Raw genomic sequence first — 26931 nt, 5'->3', positions numbered from 1 at the left:
GTTGGAAGGTGAACCTTCACCCCAGTCTGAGGTCCTGATTGCTCTGGACCAGGTTTTCATCAATAATTTTGCTGTACTTTGCTCCATTCATCTTTGCCTCAAATCTGACTAATCTCCCAGTCCTTGCTACTGGAAAACACCCCCAGAGCATGATGCTGCCACCACCAAGCTTCACCGTAGGGATGGTGCCAGGTTTCCTCCAGATGTGACTGATTGGCATTCAGACCAAAATGTTCAATCTTGGTTTCATCAGACTAGAGAATCTTGTTTCTCATTGTCTGAGAGTCCTGGGGTGCTTTTTTGGCAAACTCCAAGTGGGCTGTCATGTGCCTTTTACTGATGAGTAGCTTCCGTCTGGTCACTCTACCATAAAGGCCTGATTGGTGAAGTACTGCAGAGATGGTTGTTCTTCTGGAAGGTTCTCCCATCTCCACTGAGTACCTTTAGAGCTCTGTCAGAGTGACCATGAGGCCCTTCTCCCCCGATTGCTCCGTTTGGCCGGGCGGACAGCTCTTGGAAGAGTTTTGGTGATTCCAAACTTCTTCCATTTAAGAATGGAAGGCCACTGTGTTCTTGGGACCTTCAATGTTGCAGACATTTTCAGGTACCCTTCCCCAGATCTCTGCCTCGACACAATCCTGTCAATTCCTTCGACCTCATGGCTTGGTTTTTGCTCTGACATGGACTGTCAACTGTGGAACCTTATATAGACCCGTGTGTGCCTTTCCAAATCATGTTCAATCAATTGAATTTACCACAGGTGGACTCCTATCAAGTTGTAGAAACATCTCAAGAATGATCAATGGAAACAGGATGCACCTGAGCTCAATTTTGAGTCACATAGCAAAGGGTCTGAATACTTATGTAAATAAGGTATTTCTGTTTTATTAATTTTAATACATTTACAAAATAAATGAAAATGCTGTTTGTCATTATTTGGTATTGTGTGTAGATTGATGAGGGAAAAAAATATGTAATATATTTTAGAATAAGGCTGTAATGTAACAAAATGGCCAAAAAATTCATGGGGTCTGAATACTTTCCGATGGTACTGTATGTATGATGTCAACTCCACAAACCCAGTGAAAACTTTGACATATGGTTCCAACTCAACTGGAACTATTTCTCTGTGTAGTGACATAACCCTGCGTTTTGTTATATTAGTCATGTTATCCATTGTACATCAGGATGCTAGCCCTGTAAGTGAAGTCCCTTCCGCCACTCCTGCCCTCTGAAAAACATGCTGTATTGCCTATATAATTTTGAAATGTAACTCGATGTAACTTTCTATCAGTGAAACAAACAATTTCCATTTTCTTAGTTCGTATTTGTTAACAGTTAACTAGGATGACATCTGACAGATATTTGATTGAGTCTAATTCAGGGTTGAATTGTTAACATGCCAAATGTATGTTATAGTGATTGACTTTGCCATGGAAACAGTGGCAGGAAATAAGTCTCTTCCTATTCTTTTCTATTTTACAGAAACAAATTTGTCAGTTTTGAGTGATGGTTTATTCCCCATTAAATTAATTCATGATAGATTCCATTTGAAAATGTCTCATCTTTGGTTTTCATTTACACAACACCAGATAGTCAAGCTCTAATGCCTCCCCTCAATGATTAACATAATTGTTAATGTGCTGCTTCCTTATAGTGTACAGTCATCAAGGTGCAGAGGTAATCTTTCCCTTCAGCTCCAATATGATGTCACTAGAATAAGTCAAAGTAGTGACATTTAACTATTGTAGTTATATGTCAACTAAGCTAGAATGTTAGATATTTGACACTTATGGTAACAATACTGTAAAAATGATCTCCAATGATGCCTGTTAGAAAATTACATTATTATGATGCCTGTTACAAAATTACATTATTATGTTTTCAAGACTGGGCTAATTAATTAAGAGGCATAAAGCATGTGACAGTAGTTTTCTGTCTTGAAAAACAACAGCTTGGAAAGAGCTTTCCTGTCTAGTGAGATTGGCTGGGTGCACTCTCCACTCTAATCTTCAAACAGCTATGCAAACAAAGTGAAATAAACTAATGACATGGTTTTAATTCATGGGCTCAACACTTGGAAATCTATTGATGATTGAGCTTTATGATGAAAATGGCCTCAGATTTCCAACGAAATACAACTGGTGGGAAAATACAATTGAAAACACAGGAGGTTGGTGGCACCTTAATTGGTGAGGGCGGGCTTGTAATGGCTAGAGAGGAATGGGTGGAATGGTATCAAACATAAGTATTTGATGCCATTACATTTACAACGTTCCAGATATTATTATGAGTCGTCCTTGCCTCAGCCAGGTGGTTTATATACAGTGCATTCAGAAAGTATTCAGACCTCTTGACTTTTTCCACATTTTGTTACGTTACAGCCTTATTATACATTTTTATATTTTTAGACCTCATCAATCTACACACAATACCCCATCCTGACAAAGTGAAGACAGGATTTTAGAAATGTTTGCAAATGTATAAGAAAAAAAAGTTTTCAGACCCTTTGCTATGAGACACGAAATTGAGCTCAGGTGCATCCTTTTTCCATTTATCATCCTTGATTGGAGTCCACCTGTGGTAAATTCAATTGATTGGACATTATTTGGAAAGGCACACAACTGTCTATATAATGTCCCACAGTTGACAGAGCATGTCAAAGCAAAAACCAAGGCATGAGGTCAAAGGAATTGTCCGTAGAGCTCAGAGACAGGATTGTGACGAGGCACAGATCTGAGGAAGGGTACCAATAACTGTCTGCAGCATTGAAGGTCCCCAAGAACACAGTGGCCTCTCCATCATTCTTAAATGGAAAAAGTTTGGAACAACCAAGACTCTTCCTAGAGCTGGCCGTCCCATCCAAACTGACAGAGCTTGAGAGGATCTGCAGAGAAAAATGGGAGAAACTCCCCAAATACAGGTGTATACATACAGTGCATTCGGGAAAGTATTCAGACACTTAGACTTTTTCCACATTTTGTTACATTACAGCCTTACTCTAAAATTGACTAAATTGTATTTCTAAAAACCTGTTTTCACTTTGTCATTATAGTGTATTGTGTGTAGAATGATGAGGAAACAGGCTCACAGAATGGGACCACCGAGTGCTGAAGCACATACACTCATTACTGAGTTCCAAACTGCCTGTGGATGTAACGTCAGCACGATAACTGTTTATTGGGAGCTTCAAGAAATGGGTTTCCATGGCCGAGCAAAGCCTAAGATCACCATGCGCAATGCCAAGTGTTGGCTGGAGTGCTGTAAAGCTAGCCGCTATTGGACTCCGGAGCAGTGGAAATGCGTTCTCTGTAGTGATGAATCACACTTCACCAGTCAGATGGACGAATCTGGATTTGGCGGATGCCAGGAGGATGCTACCGAATGCATAGTGCCAACTGTAAAGTTTGGTGTAGGAGGAATAATGGTCTGGTGGTGTTTTTCATGGTTTGTGTCATGTCTTGTCATATTATGTCTTGTTCCTGTTCTTTCTCTTCACTCTGTCTCCCTCTGCTGGTCGTATTAGGCTACCTTCTCTTTCTCTCCTCCTCCAGCTGTTCCTCATCTCCTCTAACTACCTCGTTCACCCTTTTCCCACCTGTTCCCTTTTTCCCTCTGATTAGGTCTCTATTTCTCTCTCTGTTCCTGCTTCTTTCCTTGTCAGATTCTCGTTTGAGTTTCTCATGCCAGAACCAAACTATCGTCTTGTTTGCTTCACCCTTGTCCCATCCTGTTGGAATCTGCCTGTTCTTCTGATGCTACGTGTGATCAGGTACCTCTGTCCGCTACGACCCGCGCCTACCCAGAGAGACCAGCAGTCTGTCGCCGCAACCCAGCTATTCTCCTCTGCTGCTAAGAAGGGGACTCTTTAGTAAATATCAGAAGGACTTTCTGTTTCATTTGTCGCCCTCTCTGAGGGTTGTCTATTTTGCCATTTTCTACATCTGAAGAGGATCTATGTCTTCCCTGTGTTTTTACATTAAAGGACTCTGTTTTTGTTAAATCGCTTTTGGGTCCTCACTCAAGTGCACAACAGTTTGGGCTAGGCCCCTTAGTTTCAGTGAAGGGAATATTAACGGTACAGCATTAGCGGACGATACTGTGCTTCCAACTATGTGACCACAGTTTGGGGAAGGACATTTCCTGTTTCAGCATGACAATGCCCCCGTGCACAAAGCGAGGTCCATACAGAAATGGTTTGTCGAGATTAGTGGGGAAGAACACCTTTGGGATGAATTGGAATGCCGACTGCGAGCCAGGCCTAATCGCCCAACTTCAGTGCCCGACCTCACGAATGCTCTTGTGACTGAATGGAAGCAAGTCCCCGCAGCAGTGTTCCAACATCTAGTGTAAAGCTTTCCCAGAAGAGTGGAGGCTATTATAGCAGCAATGGGGGGACCAACTCAATATTAATGCCCAAGATTTTGGAATGAGACGTTCGACGAGCGGGTGTCCACATACCTTTGGTCATGTAGTGTAGGTCACCCATAAAGTGGTTGTTGGAGAGTCAACTTTAAAAGTTCAATTTGTCTCCAATTTTAATGTCACTGGATTATTCAACTGCATACTAAATCAAGCAAAGGTCATTTGGGTTCACTGTTTAGATTTGGTAGACTTCATATACTGTAACTAAAGGAAGAGGTGAAGCTACAATCATGATGCACCAACAATATAAGTTAGAGTTTAATTTGGTTGAAATTAAAGATACCCACTGCACGCAAATGTACAAAAATATCAGAAAATATACAAAACATGTTGCAGATTACAGTGCCTTCAGAAATTATTCACATCCCTTGACTTTTTCAAAATGTTATTTTTTTGCAGCAACAGGAAATACTCTGTAATGTCAAATTGGAAGAACATTTTAGTTTTTTTTATTAATGGAAAATTAAATATCTTCATTAAATAAGTATTCACCCCCTGAGTCAATACATGTTAGAATCACCTTTGACAGAGATTACAGCTGTGAGTCTTTCTGGGTAAATCTCTAAGAGCTTTGCACACCTGGATTGTACAATATTTGCTACTTAACCTTTAAAACATTACTCAAGCTCTGTCAAGTTGGCTGTTTCATCATTGCTGAATGGGCATTTTCAAATCTTGCCATAGATTTTAAAGCTGATTTCGGTCAAAACTGTAACTAGGCCACTCAGGAAAATGTAATGTCTTCTTGGTCAGCAACTCCAGTGTATATTTGGCTTTGTGTTTTAGGCTATAGTCCTGCTGAAAGGTGAATTTGTCTTCTAGACTGAAACAGGTTTTCCTCAATTCCATTTTTTAAATCTAAATCTAAAAATCTGCTGGTATGACAAGTGTATTTCCTCTGAGCACCAGATCAGATGCAGACACCTTCAGTTCAGATTTCTTACTGTTGGGTTGGAGGCAGGTCAGCTACTGTCCTGTTTTAACCACATCTATTTTATTTGTATTTATTTATTTGTACCTTTATTTAATTAGTTAAGAACAAATTCTTATTTTCAATGACAGCCTAGGAACAGTGGGTTAACTGCCTGTTCAGGGGCAGAACAACAGATTAGTACCTTGTCAGCTCGGGAGTTTGAACTTGCAACCTTCCGGTTACTAGTCCAACGCTCTAACCACTAGGCTACCCTGCCGCCCCATCAATGACTCTTAGGCATGGGTCAGACTGCGTTGCTGCTTGGATTTTAGCCAGTTTTATGGTATGCAGAACATAGTGATTGACCACAAAGTGGATATGAGCTTCTGCTAGCTCTGAGGCATGATTGTTGTTGGGCCCCTGCTCTGGGACTGGGTGTCTGGAGTAGTAATCAGCTGGGTTGCCAGTTCCAGCCTTGTTGACAACAGAGATATTTCAGCAACCATTGCTTTATTCTGGGTGGAGGGGAGGATGAGGGTTTGTTGAAGATAAGCACAAGCGGCTTGTGGTCAGTAATTACAGTGATGGTGTGTCCGACGAAATAGACCTGAAATTGAAGGCAACCCTAGATAATGGCCAATGCCTCCCTTTCCGCCTGTGAGTATCGTTGCTCCACAGGTGACAGTGCTTTGCTTGAATAAGCGAGTGTGTGCATTTTTCCTTCGGGGCCAGTCTGGGTTAAGACTGCACCAAGACCCATTGGGCTGGCATCTACCGCAATCTGTATTTTTTGTTTGATAAGAGTAGGCCATGACTTTGTTACTGCTGAGTCTGTTTTTTAATGAGTCAAATACACACTGATGTTGTGAGGTCCACTCCAACAGTTGGTCTTTCTGGAATTAAACAGTAAGTCATAGTAAGTCACAAGGCCTAGGAAGCTCTGGACCTCTTCAGGGTTTGATGAGCTGTGGTCTGTTTGATTGCTGTAAATGCTTTTGGTCAGCTGAGAAGCCATATACCGAAAACACATAGCCAAAGAATTCCAATGTTGTTTTGTTGAACTCACACTTGGCAGCATTGACAGTCAGGTTGCAGTCACGTAGCCATGTGAGGGACTTTCTCCGAATGCTTGTCACTTTCTTGTTGAGCGAAAAACCAAGCCCTCTCACATTTAACAGCTTGATTTAACACTCATTTTCCAGGTTGTTTTGGTTTGGGAGCTACAACTATAAGTGAGACACAGGGCGTGGGGCCTTCAAACCGTTCTATGATATCCTCTCCTTTGAGTTCCTCCAGTTCTTTTTCCACAAGTTGTCTAATATATGCGTCTGTGTGACTGCGCTACAGGTTGTACAGATGTATCGATGTGGAGCTTGACTTGGTGGCCCTTTAACATTCTAATGCCATGAAAAACCTCAGGGTATTTGTCTTGGAAGTGTGTTTGTCTGTCTACCCTGCAGTCTGGCAACTTATGACAGGAACTGCTGTCCTGTCAAATATATAGAAGGTCTCTGTGAGCATCTTGCCTCTGAAACTGAGTTGTGAGTGAAACTGTCCACGCATTGGCGAAAGGGTGTTTGAGCCTTAGGCAAATATCTTGATTGATGTATTCTGTAGAACTGGTGGCCCTGGCAAAGAAAGTGCAAAGATAACATGACATCTACAGAGGTGCCTGTGTCAACTAAGACATCATTTTACAATGATCCATTTTTATCTGAATGGTTTGCTTGGCTGCTGCAGTAGGAGTAGCAACGGTCGGATCCACCAGTGTAAACAGATAGTTGGTGATTAACACTTAGGTTTGTGGCGTCTTCAGGCACAAGTGAATGTGCAATTTGTCTTGGCTGCGATCTACATTCTCAAAAATATTTATTTTCCCACAGTTGCGACATGTTTGGCCATTTGCAAGGTACCTTCCTTGGTCAGGGAATCAACCGCCACAGTTAAAGCATGTGCACCAACATGCAGGAGTGGGTGCAGCCGTGGATTGTGGAGCTTGCTGGCCTTTGATCAGAACTTCGTAGTGTACGTTAAAAAGGTGCTCTCTTTTGATGACTTCTGTAACCATAATAGCCTTGGTTTCATGCATGTTAACATTAGAGGCCTCCTCCCTAAGTTTCTTTTATTCTCTGCTTTAGCACACTCTGCCAACCCGGATGTTCTAGCTGTGTCTGAATCCTGGTTCAGGAAGCCCACCAAAAATTCTGAAATTTTCATCCCAAACTACAACAATTTCAGACAAGATAGAACTGCCAAAGGGGGCTATGTTGCAATCCACTGCAAAGATAGCCTGCAGAGTTCTGTTCTACTATCCAGTTCTGTACCCAAACAATTTGAACTTCTACTTTTAAAAATCCACCTCTCTAAAAACAAGTCTCTCACTGTTGCCGCCTGCTATAGACCACCCTCTGCCCCCAGCTGTGCTCTGGACACCATATGTGAACTGATTGCCCATCTATCTTCAGTGCTCGTGCTGCTAGGTGACCTAAACTGGAACATGCACCCCAGCCATCCTACAATCTAAGCTTGATTCCCTCAATCTCACACAAATTATCAATGAACCTACCAGGTACCTCACCAAAGCCGTAAACACGGGCACCCTCATAGATATCATCCTAACCAACTTGCTCTCTAAATACACCTCTGCTGTCTTCAACCAAGATCTCAGCGATCACTGCCTCATTGCCTGCATCCGTAATGGGTCAGCGGTCCAACGACCTCCAAACATCACTGTCAAAGGCCCCCTGAAACAATTCAGCGAGCAGACCTTTCTAAACGACCTGGCTGGGGTATCCTGGAAGAAAATTGATCTCATCCCGTCAGTAGAGGATGCCTGTTTTTTTTTAAATGCCTTCCTAACCATCTTAAATAAGCATGCCCCATTCAAGAAATTTAGAACCAGGAACAGATATAGCCCTTGGTTCTCCCCAGTCTTGACTGCCCTTAACCAACACAAAAACATCCTATGGCGTTCTGCATTAGCATCAAACAGCCCCCGTGATATGCAGCTTTTCAGGGAAGCTAGAAACCATTATAGACAGGCTGTTAGAAAAGCCAAGCCTAGCTTTTTCAAGCATAAATTTGTGTCCTGCAACACTAACTCAAAAAAGTTCAGGGACACTGTAAAGTCCATGGATCAAATCAAATGGATTTATTTAGCCCTTCGTACATCAGCTGATATCTCAAAGTGCTGTACAGAAACCCAGCCTAAAACCCCAAACAGCAAGCAATGCAGGTGTAGAAGCACGGTGGCTAGGAAAAACTCCCTAGAAAGGTCAAAACCTAGAGAGGAACCAGGCTATGTGGGGTGGCCAGTCCTCTTCTGGCTGTGCCGGGTGGAGATTATAACAGAACATGGCCAAGATGTTCAAATGTTCATAAATGACCAGCATGGTCCAATAATAATAATAAGGTAGAACAGTTGAAACTGGAGCAGCAGCACGGCCAGGTGGACTGGGGACAGCAAGGAGTCATCATGTCAGGTAGTCCTGAGGAATGGTCCTAAGGCTCAGGTCCTCCGAGAGAGAGAAAGAAAGAGAGAAAGAAAGAGAGAGAGAATTAGAGAGAGCACACTTAAATTCACACAGGACACCGAATAGGACAGGAGAAGTACTCCAGATATAACAAACTGATCGTAGCCCCCCGACACATAAACTACTGCAGCATAAATACTGGAGGTTGAGACAGGAGAGGTCAGGAGACACTGTGGACACCCCCGGACAGGGCCAAACAGGAAGGATATAACCCCACCCACTTTGCCAAAGCACAGCCCCCACACCACTAGAGGGATATCTTCAACCACCAACTTCCCATCCTGAGACAAGGCTGAGAATAAGAACGGAGAATAAGAACACCTCCTCCCAGCTGCCCACTGCACTGAAGAAACACTGTCACCACTGATAAATTCACTATCATTGAGAATTTCAATAAGCATTTTTCTACGGCTGGCCATGCTTTCCACCTGGCTACCCCTACCCCGGTCAACAGCACTGCACCCCCCACAGCAACTCGCCCAAGCCTTCCCCAATTCTCCTTCTCCTAAATTCAGTCATCTGATGTTCTGAAAGAGCTGCAAAATCTGGACCCCTACAAATCAGCCGGGCTAGACAATCTGGACCCTTTCTTTCTAAAATGATCTGCCGAAATTGTTGCCACCCCTATTACTAGCCTGTTCAACCTCTCTTTCGTGTCGTCTGAGATTCCCAAAGATTGGAAGCAGCTGCTGTCCTCCCCCTCTTCAAAGGGGGAACACTCTTGACCCATACTGCTACAGACCTATATCTATCCTACCCTGCCTTTCTAAGGTCTTCGAAAGCCAAGTCAACAAACAGATTACCAACCATTTCGAATCTCACCATACCCTCTCTGCTATGCAATCTGGTTTCAGAGCTGGTCATGGGTGCACCTCAGCCACGCTCAAGGTGCTTAACCGCCATCGATAAGAAACATTACTGTGCAGCCGTATTCATTGATCTGGCCAAGGCTTTCGACTCTGTCAATCACCACATCCTCATCGGCAGACTCAACAGCCTTGGTTTCCCAAATGATTGCCTCGCCTGGTTCACCAACTACTTCTCTGATAGAGTTCAGTGTGTCAAATCGGAGGGACTGCTGTCCGGACCTCTGGCAGTCTCTATGGGGGTGCCACAGGGTTCAACTCTTGGACCGACTCTCTTCTCTGTATACATCAATGATGTCGCTCTTGCTGCTGGTGAGTCTCTGATCCACCTCAACGCAGACGACACCATTCTGTATACTTCTGGCCCTTCTTTGGACACTGTGTTTACAACCCTCCAGGCAAGCTTCAATGCCGTACAACTCTCCTTCTGTGGCCTCCAATTGCTCTTAAATACAAGTAAAACTAAATGCATGCTCTTCAACCGATCACTTCCTTCACCTGCCCACCTGTCCAACATCACTACTCTGGACGGCTCTGACTTAGAATACGTGGACAACTACAAATACCTAGGTGTCTGGTTAGACTGTAAACTCTCCTTCCAGACCCACATCAAACATCTCCAATCCAAAGCTAAATCTAAAATTGGCTTCCTATTTCGCAACAAAACATCCTTCACTCATGCTGCCAAACATACCCTTGTCAACTGACCATCCTACCAATCCTCGACTTCAGCGATGTCATATACAAAATAGCCTCCTATACCCTACTCAACAAATTGGATACAGTCTATCACAGTGCCATCCGTTTTGTCACCAAAGCCCCATATACTACCCACCATTGCGACCTGTACGCTCTCGTTGGCTGGCCCTCGCTTCATACTCGTCGCCAAACCCACTGGCTCCATGTCATCTACAAGACCCTGCTAGGTAAAGTCCCCCCTTATCTCAGCTCGCTGGTCACCATAGCATCACCCACCTGTAGCACGCGCTCCAGCAGCTATATCTCTCTGGTCACCCCCAAAACCAATTCTTTCTTTGGCCGCCTCTCCTTCCAGTTCTCTGCTGCCAATGCCTGGAACGAACTACAAAAATCTCTGAAACTGGAAACACTTATTTCCCTCACTAGCTTTAAGTACCAGCTGTCAGAGCAGCTCACAGATTACTGCACCTGTACATAGCCCACCTATAATTTTGCACAAACAGCTACCTCTTTCCCTACTGTATTTATTTTATTTATTTATTTTGCTCCTTTGCACCCCATTATTTTTTTTCTACTTTGCACATTATTCCACTGCAAATCTACCAATCCAGTGTTTTACTTGCTATATTGTATTTACTTTGCCACCATGGCCTTATTTTTGCCTTTACCTCCCTTATCTCTCCTCATTTGCTCACATTGTGTATTATTGACTGTATGTTTGTTTTACTCCATGTGTAGCTCTGTGTCGTTGTATGTGTCGAACTGCTTTGCTTTATCTTGGCCAGGTCGCAATTGTAAATGAGAACTTGTTCTCAACTTGCCTACCTGGTTAAATAAAGGTGAAATAAAAAATAAAAAATAAATACAAAAATTGGCAGCAAGGCATGCAGGCAAACATTTCAGTCTCAGATTGAACAGTTTGGCGGTATTGGTAAACCTCAACATCTTAACTTTACTTTGGGGAGAAATATTGAGACAATGCAATTTTAGCTTTGTCAATTACTTGGCACGTACTATGGCACGTTTTCCTGCATTTTCTTTGATTAACCTTTTCCTCATACGAGTTCCAAATATCTCTAATGGTTGGCCCAGCGTGAGTTGTTTTATGCACGTGATGTCAGAATGCACTCACTGTGATTATTACGCAACAGGACAGTTAACATGCGTAGCCTGCTAATTATCTATAGGCTATGTTTCAACTATGTCAATTTGAAATTATTTTATTATTTTAAGTAGTTGTATTTTCTAACAACAGTTTTAATTGAGGTGTGTTCCGCCTCCTCATTAATTCGCATAGAAGTAGATGCGGACTATTTATGTTTGAGGCTTTACTGAGACGGATAAACTTCTGTCTTCGAGAAGAGCCCACCACACTTCACTCATGTTTGCGCAGATCAAGTATGTATATATTTGCGCAGTCTTGCAAGAATTTGAACTTTTTCTTGCTGGCACTTGCTTTGCCTTCCTTGTTGCTTTACTTACAAATAATAACTTTGGATATGTGTGCGTTACATTGATAGCAAGTTCCTTATTTTCTGTATATCGTGTTGTTGATTTTACTGTAGGCGCAGTAGGGTATGTATGTATGGCACATAATGCATTTACAGTTTTATTCACGTTTTCAAGTACTTGTGACAAATAATGCATTCCGATTATTGCAACTACTGTAATAGACACCTATGTGTGTAAAATACTTTTTTGAAGGTTGTACTGATAATGAGCTAAGCTATATTTGCCGGCTGGGTGGCGCCATGTTTGTTGACATTTTACAATTCATTCTGGGTGTCTGTCAGACCAAAGATGTTATAATGAGGTGAAGGAATGGTTCACTCATCTTTTGGGTGAGCTTCCGGATGTGAATGAAGGGAAGTGTAAGATCGTAGACGACACACCCCCTTCAACATGCATACTATACACAGACCAAACTCATCTTGTCTCCTCTCATTATCTTAGGTTAATGCAAAAAAAAATAGTTCAGCGCACACAAACTACCCATCGTCGGATTACTTTCGATTTCCAGAAAGTGTTTTACTCAATTATTTAGATCAATGGTGAGCTCAACCGTGATGTGATTAATTATAAATAGTCATTGCTATTAGCTAATTCATATTGTAGTTTCTGTCAGTCGAGAGTTATAAAAATATGAAGCTTGTGTTATGTCAATCTTTCCTCAGTTAGCGCTAGGACAAATATAGCATAGAATCACATTTGTGATTCAAATGAGAGGTGCCAAGATGGCGGCTTGAACAGACGCTTTTTTACAGAGCTCCGTACCAAACTTCAGAAAGATTGTATTTTAATTTATTCAAGATATAAGACCTTTCCTGTGACTGGAATAATAATTGGATAATTTATTTCCATGCAAAGTCGTGACAAAAAAAGAAAGGAAGTAGTTAGCCGGTCTATTTTTAATCAACAAGAGAGAAACATACTTATAGACAACTGCCATAACTATGCTTGGCCTATGGATAATATCATGCTTTCGAATACTGTTGAAGATGACGAAATCCCCTCTTTACCGGTTACTCCGTGCAAACCTCCACCCTCCAAAAACCCCAACATGAACTCTGACATCGTGGCTACCCTCTCCTTACTCATCAATTACAGGTGTGACGCCATTGAGAAAATGGTAGGCGCGAACACCATGGTTGTCGAAGGCTTGAAAAAGACTGGAGTTTGCATGTGGTAAAATCAAGGATGTGAAAACGAGCATGGCAAAGTTGAAAAAATTGTGGAAAAGAATAACAATGTCTACCATAGACGTCTCACTGATCTGGAACAATACACAAGAAAATGGAACCTGAGAGTCTACGGCTTGCCAGAGGTGGAGAATGAAGATGTGTGAGGAGAGGCTATCGGCATCTGCCAAGAAGTTTTGCCTGCAGAGAAGAACAAAGTTGGTGATACCATCGACGTTGTGCATCGCCTGGGCAAGAAGCAACAGCAAAACGATTCAACACCTTCATCACCCTCTTCACTGCCAGATTCTACAGGGATGCTGTCTGGAAAGTTGCTAGGAAGAACGCCTTCCTTCAGAGCCATGGTATGCGTTTCGCCGAGCATCTCAGCCCGGAGGACATAGAAAGAAGTAACCAGTTAGCACGAAATGAGGGAAAGGCTGCTTACTTTGTCGGAGGACGAGGCTTTACCAACGGTTCAGAAATCCATATTCCTCTCTAAAATCTCACTAGAAGGAGATTCTAGCGGTTGATGGTTTCAGCCATGGTATTCTCATTTTCCTTATGTTGTTTACCTAACAAGCATCAGGTGACTATTTTTCAGGAATACTCAGGTATTTCAATTTATTAGTTTGTTCTTTTATGACCAGAATACCTATTTTGTTTACAAACTTACGAAGAAGATTGAAAGCTGTATCTATTTTTTATGTATACAGTAACTAAGATACTGTTTTAAAACCTCTTGGTGTTAGGGGGCAGTATTTTAGTAGTAGTAGTAGTAGTTCCCGTTTTAAACGGGATATTTTGTCAGGAAAAGATGCTAGAATATGCATACAATTGACTGCTTTGGATAGTAAAGATATTGTCTGTGAGTATAACAGAACTGATGTTGCAGGCGAAAGCCTGAGAAAAATCCAATGCCCCAGGTTTTGAAAGCGCTGCGTTCCAATGACTCCCTATTCAGCTGTGAATGTACCATCAACGAGCTTACGCTTTCTACATATTCCCCAAGGTGTCTACAGCATTGTGACATAGTTTTACGCATTTCTATTGAAGAATAGCCGTAGGCAGCCACATTGCGTAAATGGTCACATGGTGGCTCCGAGAGAGAGATACAGAGGTAGCCATTACTCCAATCGGTCCTAGTGAAAAACGAATTGTGTCGTGGAAATTTCCTCTATTTACCAAATCATGGGAGCAAACCACACACACAAGTCAGAGTTAGTTATAAAAGTCCATCTTTAATTATATAAGCTCTATAGCATTTTGACTTTCAACATTTCAGTATCTCTAATGAAAAGTTGAGAGCTCCCCACACAATGGCAAAATGGGATCCTTTATAGCAAAGATCACACATAGTCAGACAGCATAGACATAATTCATCGTTCAGCTTTGTCTCATTTCCCAAACCCCAGAACCATAAGCCAATCCTCCAAATCAACAGGCATATATCAAATTGTCATTTAGATTCAACCCACTCTAAATACAAACTCCTGGACAAACTCACGGAGAGGAGAATGAGGCTATAGGTTAAGATAGAAACAACATTAGAGGGAGCATAGAATGATTCCAGACACTGCCACCCTCTTTTCTCCACTGGGAAAAAGGTAGGGAGTGAAAGATATGTTTACAAATGATGACACTTTGACCTCTCCCCTCTCAGCGGCCCATGCAACTTAGTCTTGACATAGAACAGATAACTGCAACCTCGCCACAGTATTATACAAAAATACCATTCTGATGAGAATTAACTTACACACATTAGATGAATATAAAACATCTTACAAATGTTACCAACAAATTCTGAATCTTCCACGACAATTGTCCCGACGGATATATTATCGAATAGATATTAGAAAAACACCTTGAGGATGGATTCTAAACAACGTTTGCCATGTTTCTGTCGATATTATGGAGCTAATTTGGAATATTTTTCGGCGTTGTGGTGACCGCAATTTCCGGGCAATTTCTCAGCCAAACGTGAAGAACAAACGGAGCTATTTCGCCTACAACAATAATCTTTTTGGGGAAAATGAACTTTGGCTGTCTATCTGGGAGTCTCGTGAGTGAAAACATCCGAAGTTCATCAAAGGTAAACGATTTAATTTGATTGCTTTTCTGATTTCCGTGACAAGGTTGCCTGCTGCTAGCAAGGCATAATGCTATGCTAGGCTATGATAAACTTAAACAAATGCTTGTCTAGCGTTGGCTGTAAAGCATATTTTGAAAATCTGAGATGACAGGGTGATTAACAAAAGGCTAAGCTGTGTTCCAATATATTTCACTTGTAATTTTCATGAAATCGGAAGATTTTCTAGGGAGATTTATGTCCGTTGTGTTATGCTAATTAGTGTCAGATGATGACAACTGTCCCGTTCACGGGATGGGGTGTCACTACAGGTTAAAGGGCATACAGGTCTGCTCTGACTTTACACGGTTATTGTTCTATTTCGTTTTTAATACTTATTTCCAAAAAACGTCTAAGGAACGTTTATATGTAAAACATTTTTAATTCAATTATTTTATGATCAGTTTTCATATGCACTTAAAATAGTAGGTACCCTTTTATTTAAATTATTATTTGTTATTTTATTTCTCAGAATAGTTCCTGATAACACTAAAGAGGGTTTTTGGTCTCTCTTACTACAAGAACCCTTGGTTTGGTCTTGAACATCATTTTCAGTTGAGTTGAATTTCAAAGCCGGATAACGTCTAGCTCAAAGGTTATGGAATAAGCTATTTTCACTTTAAATTGACTTAAATGGTGCAGATCTCGGTTCCTTATTGTTTACGTTCACTGCTCCTACGTCTTTGACTCATCCTACTACAGTTTATACTTTTATATAATCTTCGTTGTTTTGTCTTTGTGGATAGTTTCTCTTAATGCTAGGTGGTTATGAAACAATGTGAAGGGCAAGGCCTTATTTTTATTTGCTAGACAATTTCGAACAGATTTTAGCTTTTTTCAAGAGTCCCACTCAATTTCGGCTGATGCCAACTTCTGGAGGTCACAGTGGGGCAACGATATTTGGCTTTCCCATGGATCTGAACGCTCCGCTGGTGTCACTGCAATGAAAAATACCTTTGGTGATAATATTCTACACTCGGAATGTGACCCCTTTGGTCACTTTATTTGTCTTGTGATTAGTTACAATGACATTACGCTCATTACTGTAAACTTCTACGGGTACAACACCAAACATGAGAATGATGAGTTGCTTGAATCTATAGAGAAACATGTACTTCATTGGTTATCTAAATTTCCCAATTCGTTATTATTGATAGGAGGGGACTTTAACATTACTATAGATAATTCAACTGATCGATGGCTCCCAGATAGGCCAACCAATCAGAATTTGGGTTTAATACTTTTTATGGAAAAGTTTGATCTTGATATATGGAGAGAGAGGTTTCTGGCTGACAAATCATTCACTTGGAGTAACAAAACAGGTTCCAGACAATCCAGAATAGATTTTGGGCTGATATCCAAATGTATTGATAGTGAGTGTGTTACTACAAATATTTGTACTACTCCCTTCACAGACCATAGGGCTATTTACATTGATATCAACATATTTACCCCTGATACCTTGGTAGAGCATCCTACTGGAAGCTAAATAGCTCATTATTAAATAATGATATAGTTAAATTTGAGGTTAAAGATCTGCTCTCACACCTTTGGGAAAGGGCTTGTGAAGAAAAATCGTATTGCAAGAACTGGGAGCTCTTTAAATTTGAGGTGTCCAAATACCTACATGGTAGTAATCTTGCTAAGACCAGAAGAGCTGGGGAGGAAAAGGTGATCATTAGGATAACTTCCCTTTCTCAGAGGTCCCCAGCCGACCTCTCGGGGGAGGAGAAGATGGAACTAATTGAGTTACAAAATAAACTGGATAATATATATATATATATAAATTAAAAGCAGAAGGAGCCTTTATTAGATCTAGGAAAAAATTGATTGAGGAGGGAGAACAGAATTCATCCTATTTCTTTAGACTTAAGAAATTTCACTCTAAAAATAACACTATCCATAAGTTAAACATTGATGGTGTTATTACAGATGACCAAAAATTAATCGCTAAATACTATAGCAATTGTTACAGAAAATTGTATAGCTCTACGTACTGTCAGGAATCCACAGTTATGTTTTTTAACTCGCTGAATAATGTTCACTCTATCAGTGATATAGAACCTAAACAGTGTGATGAACCCATCAAAGTTGAAGAGATTATAGAGTCTATCAAACATCTAAAGAACAATAAATCACCAGGTGTTGATGGAATTACATCAGAATTTTAAAAATTATTTTCTGAACAAGTAGCTCCCTTCCTAATTGAAGTGTTTTTAGAGAGTATTAAAAAGAATGTTCTCCCTCCTACAATGAGTCGGGGGTTAATGACACTGATACCTAAGCCTAAAAAAGAAGTGCTGCTCATCGATAACTGGCGTCCAATTTGTCTTCTTAATAATGACTATAAGATATTAGCCTTACTACTTGCAAAAATAATTAAAGAAGTCCTGGATGCAATCATTGATGAAACACAGTCTGGCTTCATGAGGAACAGACATATTTCTAACAATGTCAGACTAGTATTAGACATACTTGACTACTCAGACCTAATAACTGAGGATAGCTTCATATTATTTTTTTGATTTTTATAAAGCATTTGACACAGTAGAGCATCAGTTTCTCTTCCACTCCCTTGAGAGACTTGGCTATGGGGATTTTTTCTGTAAGGCTATTAAGACTCTATGCAAATGGTAACAGCTCTATCAAATTGAAATGTGGCACCTCACCTAGATTTGAGTTAAAGAGAGGAATTATGCAAGGTTGTCCTATCTCTCCGTACCTGTTTTTATTAATCACCCAACTTCTTGCAAATTCTTTAAATAATAGTCCTGTACAAGGTATTTCCATAACTGGTAAATAAATTATTATAAGCCAGCTGGCTGATGATACTACACTTTTTCTGAAAGACGCAAACCAAATTCCCATATCGATCAATGTGATACAATCCTTTCCAAAACGTCTGGTCTATATCTTAACATTAATAAATGTGAACTCATAGCTGTCAACGATTGTGTGACACCTTCATATTATGGTATTCCAATAAAAGAAGAACTTACATATTTAGGCATAACCATTACAAAGGATCAGAAGAATAGAGGCTTACTAAATTTGAACTCTTATTAAAAAAAACAGAAGAAGCAAAATCAGTGGCTACAGAGGGACTTATCTTTAAAAGGTAGAGTCCTAATAACCAAGGCCGAAGGTACCTCTAGACTAACATATGGCGCTCTATCTTTATATCTTGACAGTAAAATAAGCAAGGAGATAGACCAGATGTTCAACTTTCTTTGGAGAAACCGTACTCATTACATTAGGAAAACTGTTGTAATGAACACTTATGAGAATGGTGGACTGAATTTTCTGGACTTTACTACTTTAAATAATACTTTTAAGATCAATTGTATAAAACAATTCCTAAGAAGACTCACTTCTATCTGGAATTTTATTCCTTATCATGTCTTCCCTACTTTTGGTTGCCTTAACTTCATGCTGTTTTGCAATTATAATATTGACAAAGTTCCAGTGAAACTTTCTGCTTTTCATCGGCAGGTTTTCTTGTCATGTTCCTTAATCTACAAACACAATTTTTGGAATAATCGGGATATAATGTATAAAAATACTTCTTTGTTTTTAGAATATTGGTTCCGAAATAATATCCTATTCGTGAGCCAACTGGTAAATGCAGAGGGCCTTTTACTCAGTTATAAGGAATTCTTATCACTTTACAAGGTCCCTGTAACACCTAAAGATTTTGCAATTGTTTTAGATGCCATTCCCTCAGGTGTTGCTATGTTATACAGGAACGTGTCAAGACTTGACCCTCAGAGCCTACCTTCTATTGACCCTGTTGACTCATCAGTAGGAAAGATTTGTTTCTCTTTTGGTCCATTCAACAACAGAGCGATACAAACCTTGTTTCAGCAGGATTATTGGAATGGATTTTTTGATAAGATCTGTTGGGGAAAAGTTTGGATGTTGCCACACACATACAGTGCCTTGCGAAAGTATTCGGCCCCCTTGAACTTTGCGACCTTTTGCCACATTTCAGGCTTCAAACATAAAGATATAAAACTGTATTTTTTTGTGAAGGATCAACAACAAGTGGGACACAATCATGAAGTGGAACGACATTTATTGGATATTTCAAACTTCTTTAACAAATCAAAAACTGAAAAATTGGGCGTGCAAAATTATTCAGCCCCCTTAAGTTAATACTTTGTAGCGCCACCTTTTGCTGCGATTACAGCCGTAAGTCGCTTGGGGTATGTCTCTATCAGTTTTGCACATCGAGAGACTGAATTTTTTCCCCATTCCTCCTTGCAAAACAGCTCGAGCTCAGTGAGGTTGGATGGAGAGCATTTGTGAACAGCAGTTTTCAGTTCTTTCCACAGATTCTCGATTGGATTCAGGTCTGGACTTTGACTTGGCCATTCAAACACCTGGATATGTTTATTTTTGAACCATTCCATTGTAGATTTTGCTTTATGTTTTGGATCATTGTCTTGTTGGAAGACAAATCTCCGTCCCAGTCTCAGGTCTTTTGCAGACTCCATCAGGTTTTCTTCCAGAATGGTCCTGTATGTGTGGCTCCATCCATCTTCCCATCAATTTTAACCATCTTCCCTGTCCCTGCTGAAGAAAAGCAGGCCCAAACCATGATGCTGCCACCACCATGTTTGACAGTGGGGATGGTGGGTTCAGGGTGATGAGCTGTGTTGCTTTTACACCAAACATAACATTTTGCATTGTTGCCAAAAAGTGACCAGAGCACCTCCTTCCAGATGTTTGGTGTGTCTCCCAGGTGGCTTGTGGCAAACTTTAAACAACACTTTTTATGGATATCTTTAAGAAATGTCTTTCTTCTTGCCACTCTTCCATAAAGGCCAGATTTGTGCAATATACGACTGATTGTTGTCCTATGGACAGAGTCTCCCACCTCAGCTGTAGATCTCTGCAGTTCATCCAGAGTGATCAGGGGCCTCTTGGCTGCATCTCTGATCAGTCTTCTCCTTGTATGAGCTGAAAGTTTAGAGGGACGGCCAGGTCTTGGTAGATTTGCAGTGGTCTGATACTCCTTCCATTTCAATATTATCGCTTGCACAGTGCTCCTTGGGATGTTTAAAGCTTGGGAAATCTTTTTGTATCCAAATCCGGCTTTAAACTTCTTCACAACAGTATCTCGGACCTGCCTGGTGTGTTCCTTGTTCTTCATGATGCTCTCTGCGCTTTTAACGGACCTCTGAGAATATCACAGTGCGGGTGGATTTATACGGAGACTTGATTACACACAGGTGGATTGTATTTATCATCATTAGTCATTTAGGTCAACATTGGATCATTCAGAGATCCTCACTGAACTTCTGGAGAGAGTTTGCTGCACTGAAAGTAAAGGGGCTGAATAATTTTGCACGCCCAATTTTTCAGTTTTTGATTTGTTAAAAAAGTTTGAAATATCCATTAAATGTCGTTCCACTTCATGATTGTGTCCCACTTGTTGTTGATTCTTCACAAAAAAATACAGTTTTATATCTTTATGTATGAAGCCTGAAATGTGGCAAAAGGTCGCAAAGTTCAAGGGGGCCGAATAATTTCGCAAGGCACTGTACAGTAGGGAGAACAGGTATTTGATACACTGCCGATTTTGCAGGGTATCTTACTTACAAAACATGTAGAGGTCTGTCATTTTTAGGTACACTTCAACTGTGAGAGACGGAATCTAAAACAAAAATCCACAAAATCACATCACATGATTTTTAAGTAATTATTTTTCAACTACACGGCAGGATCTGGTCAATGACCTGAAGAGAGCTGGGACCACAGTCTCAAAGAAAACCATTAGTAACACACTACGCCGTCATGGATTAAAATCCTGCAGCGCACGTAAGGTCCCCCTTCTCAAGCCAGCACATGTCCAGGCCCTTCTGAAGTTTGCCAATGACCATCTGGATGATCCAGAGGAGGAATGGGAGAAGGTCATGTGGTCTGACGAGACAAAAATAGAGCTTTTTGGTCTAAACTCCGCTCGCCGTGTTTGGAGGAAGAAGAAGGATGAGTACAACCCCAAGAACACCATCCCAACCGTGAAGCATGGAGGTGGAAACATCATTCTTTGGGGATGCTTTTCTGCAAAGGGGACAGGACGACTGCACCGTATTGAGGGGAGGATGGATGGGGCCATGTATCGCAAGATCTTGGCCAACAACCTCCTTCCCTCAGTAAGAGCATTGAAGATGGGTCGTGGCTGGGTCTTCCAGCATGACAACGACCCAAAACACACAGCCAGGGCAACTAAGTAGTGTCTCCGTAAGAAGCATCTCAAGGTCCTGGAGTGGCCTAGCCAGTCTCCAGCCCTGAACCCAATAGAAAATCTTTGGAGGGAGCTGAAAGTCCGTATTGCCCAGCGACAGCCCCAAACCTGAAGGATCTGGAGAAGGTCTGTATGGAGGAGATGGCCAAAATCCCTGCTGCAGTGTGTGCAAACCTGGTCAAGAACTACAGGAAACGTATGATCTCTGTAATTTCAAACAAAGGTTTCTGTACCAAATATTAACCTCTAGTGAATCCCAAACCCGCATGCGGGAGCGTAATCATCGCCTGAAACTAATTAGCATAACACAACGGACATAAATCTTCCTAGAAAATCTTCCTATTCATGAAAATCACAAGTGAAATATATTGAGCCACAGCTTAGCCTTTTGCTAATTACCCTGTCATCTCAGATTTTCAAAATATGCTTTACAGCCAACGCTAGACAAGCATTTGTGTAAGTTTATCGATAGCCTAGGATAGCATTATGCCTTGCTAGCAGCAGGCAACCTTGTCACGGAAATCAGAAAAGCAATCAAATTAAATCGTTTACCTTTGATGAACTTCGGATGTTTTCACTCACGAGACGCCCAGGTAGATAGCCAAAGTTCATTTTTTCAAAACAGCTCCGTTTGTTCTTCACGTTTGACTAAGAACCTGACAAAGATGTTGGTTCCCAATTGGGGAACAGCCCCCCCACCGTCAGCTGGAACGGTGGCGCACGGAATGCAAAAATATTCGTAGAAATATTTAACCTCCACACATTAACATGTCCAATAGCTCAAATGAAAGATAAACAACTTGTTTATCTATCCAGCAAGTCAGATTTCTAAAATGTTTTACGGCGAAAACATAGCACATATTTATGTCAAACCACCACCGAATACACACCGAAGACACAGCTAATTTCCATAGCCAAATTGAACAAAATATGCAATCACCAAACGCAGGATTAAAATAAAAATAATTTCACTAACCTTTTGAAATCTTCATCAGATGACAGTAATATAACATGTTACACAGTACATTTATGTTTTTTTCAATAATATGCCATAAATATCCATAAATCTCTGTTTACAATGACGCATTGTTAAAAAAATGCTACTCAAATGTCTGGAGAAATGACGATGGCTTCTGCACACGCCGTCAGCTAACATGGAATACACAACATAAACTTTGACTAAATATGCATGTTCTACATATATATAGAAAGATACACTTCTTCTAAATGCAATCGCTGTGTTACATTTATTTTTAACTTTACAGATTTCGTTCACTAGGCTATAATGTGAGTCGGCGCTCAGGAATTAGCATTTTGGCTCCTCTATCTCGGAGTCCACAGAAACCCAACTTTAACACATAAATGTTCCCTTACCTTTGCTGTTCTTCCATCAGAAGACCTGGAAGGGTTTATACTTACCAAAAACAGCTTTAGTTTTGAAGTCTGTGTCTTTCGGTTATCAAACACGACATATTTCGGTTGAAATGCAGCCAAAAAGTTAAGTTAGTTCGCACCAAAACGTCGAAATTACATATTATATGTCGACTAAACTTGTCAAACTTGGTTCAGAACACAGCGTTAGCATGCTATATAGCTTCACAGCAATTCTCAGGACAAAGAGAAACACACGCATCGTTTAATCAATCTTGGAAGAAAGACACCACAGCAGCAGAATGCGCGTGAGAGTAACCTGTTTTCTCGCGCGACCGAAAGGTTTCGGCCCGTCATTACTCTTGTGAGCGCGCGATTCACACAATGAGAAGCCCCATTGAAAGCGGACACCGCGCTGAAGGCATAGGAACTGTTCCCAGGACTGTAGGTGCTTGGGAAGGGTGGGGGCGATGATGTCAAAGTTGGGCCAACTTTTTGGATGACAAGAGAGAGTTTGGGAGAATGAGTGCCCTGAGAGTTCTGCTTTACTTACAGACATAATTTAAACGGTTTTAGAAGCTTTAGAGTGTTTTCTATTCAATAATAATTTTTAATTGCATGTATTAGCAATTTTTGATAGATTTTGTTTCTGTTTACCATGGGCACGCAATCACCCCAAAGGGGGCAGCAATCAGCCCTATCCCCAACAGGCTAAGAAATCGCCCGGAAATTGCGGTCACCACAATGCCGAAAAATATTCCAAATTAGCTCCATAATATCGACAGAAACATGGCAAACATTGTTTAGAATCCATCCTCAAGGTGTTTTTCTAATATCTATTCAATAATATATCCGTCGGGACAATTCGTTTTTCAGTAGGACCGATTGGAGTAATGGCTACCTCTGTATTTTACGCGAGAATCTCTCTCGGAGCCACCATGTGACCACTTATGCAATGTGGCCGCCTACGGCTATTCAGAAATGCCTAAAACTACGTCACAATGCTGTAGACACCTTGGGGAATACGTAGAAAGCGTAAGCTCGTTGATGGTACATTCACAGCCAAATAGGGAGTCATTGGAACACAGCACTTTCAAAACCTGGGGCACTTCCGGATTGGATTTTTCTCAGGCTTTCGCCTGCAACATCAGTTCTGTTATACTCACAGACAATATCTTTACAGTTTTGGAAACGTTAGAAAACACTCTATCGAAAGCTGTCAATTATATGCATATTCTAGCATCTTTTCCTGACAAAATAACCCATTTAAAACGGGAACGTATTTTTTTTTCTAAAATGAAAATACTGCCCCCTAGCACCAAGAGGTTTTAAGTTCTGTTTTTCTGATGTATCAAATACTTATGTCATGCAATAAAATGCAGATTAATTATTTAAAAATCATACATTGTGATTTTCTGGATTTTTGTTTTAGGTTCTGTCTCTCACAGTTGAAGTGTACCTATGATAAAAATTACAGACCTATACATGCTTTGTAAGTAGGAAAACCTGCAAAATCCGCAGTGTATCAAATACTTGTTCTCCCCACTGTACCTACTTATTAACAACATTAAGGAAGTTTCCTTTAAAATTATTCATAAATATTATCCTGCCAAACACTATATGAAGAAGTTTAAGGAAAACATCAACTCAAATTGCTCCTTTTGTAATGACCACCCAGAAACAGTTTTGCATCTTTTTGGCATTGTATGTATTGTATGCATATGCATTATAATTGTAATGCTCGTCTGTGGTGGAAGAAGGTGAGGACCAATACTCAGCGTTTTAAGTGTTCATATTTTTAATAACATAATGAACACTGAACAAAAACAAATAAAACGACAAACGAACAGTCCTGTATGGTGCTGAAAATACACAGAACAGAAAATAATCACCAACACCACACAGGTGGGAAAAGGTTACCTAAGTATGATTCTCAATCAGAGACAACTAACGATACCTGCCTCTGATTGAGAACCAAACCCAAAAACACCACACATTTTAATATGGTCACGCCCTGACCATACTAATACGAAGACATTACAACAGAACTAAGATCAGAACGTGACAATAATTGAACACATTTATGAAGATTTTACACTATTGTGGAGAGATGTACTGTTTGGATACAATAAGCTGAAACATTTTATGTAATTAATTTCATTATTCTTTTGGCCAAATTTCATATACACAAATGTAAATTTACAAACAGAAAAACACATTTTCGTACCCTACAAGCAGAAATGTCACTGTATTTTAAGACGGTTAAATGCTCTACTAACAAAAAAGCTGTTAGAATTTTAAGTATTTGTATGTCCCTTAAGGTCCTTGTGGAATTGTAATGTGATATTGTACCCCCTAGCTCGATTGTCCATTGTTTGTAATCTATGTATGCTTGTGTTCCCTCATGTGCTTTATGTATTGATTTGTTGTTAATAAAAATTGAAATAAAAATAAAATGTTTTTTTTTTTATAAATAAAATATAGCATACATTTTCCGGTTTGGATGATGTTATGCAGTAGCTACTTTTGTGAATATCTAAACATTGCATCCAAAAATAAACTGGTCACATTCTGGACATAACTTTGTAAGGACTGTGTTTGTATACAATGTTTCTGTGAAAAAAGTGTGGCCAGCTCAAATGCTGATTGTTGCGTCAATCGAAAATGGATGTTCTAAATATGCGTTCTAATCACACCGGTTTGATCGTACTCATCAGACACCACTATAGAACGATCACGCCCGTTTGTTGGTACGTGTGAAAAGGTTAAGTTTGTGTCCGTAATTAATTAAGCAGCATAAACTCATGAAAAGCTATGTAAGAGTTCAAACTAAATCCACAAAATCCTTGTCGCCATTTTGTGGTGTAGCTGTTCTTAGTAATAAGAGGGGAATCCAGTGTGAGGAATATGTGAACCCTGGGCTTGTTTATTTACATGATGTTTTGTACACTTACATTGTATGTTCTCCTTCTCCTTCCAGTTATCTCTCTCTTAACCCATAACTCGTGTGCACTCTTAAAGGGGCACGCACTCAATTAACATGAACATCACAGATAACACTTACTCAATTAAAATGTTATCAACTTAAAATGAATATACTGTAAGAGTTTGAGTTTGAGTCATCTCCAATAAACACAAGTTATTCAGATCTGCGACCTATGGAGGTGCAATGTACTTAGTTGGTGGTGGTAATTGCGAGACACAGCATATTTTACACTGTTTTTAATTACCTTGGCTAGAGTCAGAGGCAGCCAGTAGCTACCCTTCTAGGGAGAGAACCAAGGAAGCAGTGGCGAGGAGATTGCCGCTGCAGCCCATAAACTTCACACTGACTGCACAAGGCAAACACGGCTATTTGGGATTACCAGTGATTGGCTGATCCTCACAGCGTCTGTCAGTCCTTCCAGTGTGTTGTCTTTAGAGCTGGAGCTGCAGCCCTGCAACACACGAGCAGTTGACTTTCCTGTTCAGCACTGACCATCTGCTTGGTAGGCAAACAGCCCATAATTAATGCTTGTTCTTTTTGAAATGTGAATGATTGGCAGTTTTAAATCCCCGTATTTCTTTCCCTAGGCCCCTTTCTATGCAATGCAACGCAGTGACGGGTCCAAAGGTCGGATTCTGTGGATTGCTGTCCTTGCTTTCCCATGCATATGCCTAAGGGCAATAGTCTATATGTTAGTGTACATCCCCTCCCTCTCTCCCTTTTTGCTGCCCATGAAAATATATTATTTTTGACAGATACTCAATACGACGGCATATTAATGTGTGTTTCAGAGCCAGGCTTTTCCTTCTGTCCTTCTCTCCGTAAGGCCAACATGTGATTCAACTCCAGCTCCATCAGCTTAAAACTTCCATTTACCCTTTACGGTACTATCTGTTCACTTAGAAATAGATAGGCTATATATTGCTTTCCTACTCCTTCACCTGCACGCCAAGCATTTATTATGCACACCTTTCCATTTACTTTACATCATGATCGTACAAACAATAACTGTATTCAAGTACAATGGGTACATCCACGTCTTGGTGCATGATATTGAGCCGCCGTCTTTGTTTGCGTAGTTC

The sequence above is a fragment of the Oncorhynchus kisutch genome, linkage group LG23 (genome assembly GCF_002021735.2).
Source record: "Oncorhynchus kisutch isolate 150728-3 linkage group LG23, Okis_V2, whole genome shotgun sequence".
NCBI classification, from domain to species: Eukaryota; Metazoa; Chordata; class Actinopteri; order Salmoniformes; family Salmonidae; genus Oncorhynchus; species Oncorhynchus kisutch.
This window is presented reverse-complemented; position numbering follows the sequence as displayed.